Source organism: Odontomachus brunneus, unplaced genomic scaffold, assembly GCF_010583005.1.
Source record: "Odontomachus brunneus isolate Ranch 3 - 2012 unplaced genomic scaffold, Obru_v1 Obru_scaffold_174, whole genome shotgun sequence".
In the NCBI taxonomy this organism is placed as follows: Eukaryota; Metazoa; Arthropoda; class Insecta; order Hymenoptera; family Formicidae; genus Odontomachus; species Odontomachus brunneus.
The window spans coordinates 217184-219791 of NW_022639624.1; positions in this window are offsets into that span (position 1 = coordinate 217184).

Sequence of the window (2608 nt, forward strand, 5' to 3'; positions counted from 1 at the left end):
TATGAGACTCTAACTAACTCTAACTAACTCTACTCGAGCATCGGAAAACAGTATTGAGTTGTCTTGAACCATGAAGATACCAGATGGTTATGCCTATTACATTTTTTGACCCTAATGGAACTAGTACTCGATCATTGAACTATAACCATACTGGAAAGACCACTGGCCTACCCCCTCCACGGTACCAAACGATCAGAGAAAGATAGTTGGCTTGCTCCCGTGTTATGTCTTTCTAGCGTAAACTACCGTAACTGAAAACATCAGTCCCGAAGTGTGTACATGTGTGCAGTTCATGACATAACGTCAAGTGAGAAAATTGGAAGGCGATGTTGCCTAAGGGTCACACACAAAATTACATAGAAGCATATGCATAGCATAAGATCATATGGACCAATGAGCATTGAATATTAAGTCGCCATATTGATGATTGATACTTAATATTCAATGCTCATTGGTCCATACTATCTTATGCTATGCATATGCGTCTATGTAATTTTGTGTGTGATGGCCTTAAAACATTGTCGGAATACAGACGACAATAAGCCAGATGTGTCATTCCATAGGTAATGAAACGAAAATATTATTATTTCCAGAAAATATAAATTATGAAAGAACATTCGAGAAATAATAAACGAGATATCTTTTGGATGCTTGAAAGACGTCGTTTCGAAATTCATGCTCTCTGGTTTATTAAATTTATTGTGTTTTACATGCGATGTTATATACTTTCACATTGTTGTTTTTATCCATATGATAGATTATATATTTCTTCATACATGTATACGTGTATTGTTATATTATAGGGTATATATTTCATATGTGTTGCTGCAGATTTTTATGTACAGATACTGTGAAATATAAGGGAGCGGTGCACTTGGACACGGTGTATTTGGACACAGCCAATCACAACACCGTATGATTAGAGACATTTGTAGGGTCCCTTGGAACAGCGACTTGTGATTGGACTGTGTCCAATTGCCCCGTGTCCAACTGATATACACCCGAAATATAACAAATGGATACAAGCAATTCCACCAGGCGAAATAACATTGCCGATAAAACACAATGCATATATTTGTTGTATGCATTTTGCAAAGCACATGCTTCAACCAGCCACACCAACAGGAAAGACGTTCCTAACACAAGATGCAATTCCATCAATATTTTATAGCGAATCTGAAGATACAAGAGACAAGAGTAATATAGAAGTTTGTTACATTCACAATAATATATTTAATGTGCAGTAAAACAAATATACTAAATAATATTTTATTTTAGAATTGCACATATAAAGCAGAGCAAACTTTATCACAACAAAAACAATATGACTTAAATATATATAGTTATATATAAAGTGCTATAAATACAGTTCGATATATAAAGTGCACATTGTATTCTAGACACTAAAACGGGCATCTGTGAATACAAGTACTCAAGTATCTCCTAAAAAGCAAAGGATGTCAGAAACGAATACACAAATACAAAGGAAGGTGCATATTTTACAACAACGTATACATCGTCGGGAGCAAACCATTACTACGATGCGTAATCTGATTGATACCTTAACAACAAGTAACATGCTTAGTGCGGATCTCAAACAGGTATTAATCAGCAATTTTGATGGTGTAAAATTAAAGTGTATTTTAAATGAATATAAAAATCACCATATTGCAAAAACACGTAGGCGGTATACACATGAAACAATTTGCTTTAACATTACATTTTTATAGTCCTAAGGCATATGAGTTTCTTCGAGAAACGTTATATCTTCCTCACTCGTCAATGTTACGTAAATGGTTAAGCAATTACGATTGTAATGTTGGCGTTTTAACAGAAGTGTTTGAATATTTACAAGAAGCAGTAACAAAAAAACACTTTTTAAAAGATGTTGCCCTGATATTTGATTCCATGGCTATACAGACACAAATTGTACATGACATTAAAGCTGATAAAAATGTAGGCTATGTAGATTATAGCGGTATCTGCAATAATAATTCTGCAGATTTAGCTACAGAAGCTTTACGTTTTCAAATTGTTTCGTACACTAATAGATTTAAATGCCCGATAGCATATTTTTTTATTAATAAAAGTAATGCAAGCATTCAAGCACAATTAATTAATGCTGCTATTAGCAAACTGTATGAAATAGATATAACAATACGTTCTATAACATGTGACGGAACTAAAACCAATCTCGCAACATTTATATTACTGGGTTGTACTATCACTGGTGATAATATAAAAGGTTATTTTGAACATCCACTGCATAAATCAAATATTTACTGTATATTAGATCCATGTCATATGTTAAAACTAGCACGCAATGCTTTAGCAGAATCAAATATGTCATCAGAACTTAGTTCAATCACATTTCATTATATAGAAAAATTGCATTCATATCAGGAAATAGAAGATTTGAAACTGGCTAATGCGTTAAATTATAACCATATTCATTATAAAAATAAGAAAATGAATGTACGTCTAGCACAAACATTAAGCAGCGCTATTGCTGATGCCATAGATTTTTTCAGAACGAGCGGAAGTAGGTATAATATAGGGGTTTTAACTCAGGTCCTCCGAGGGGGGGGGGGGGAGGGGCGGGGGGATC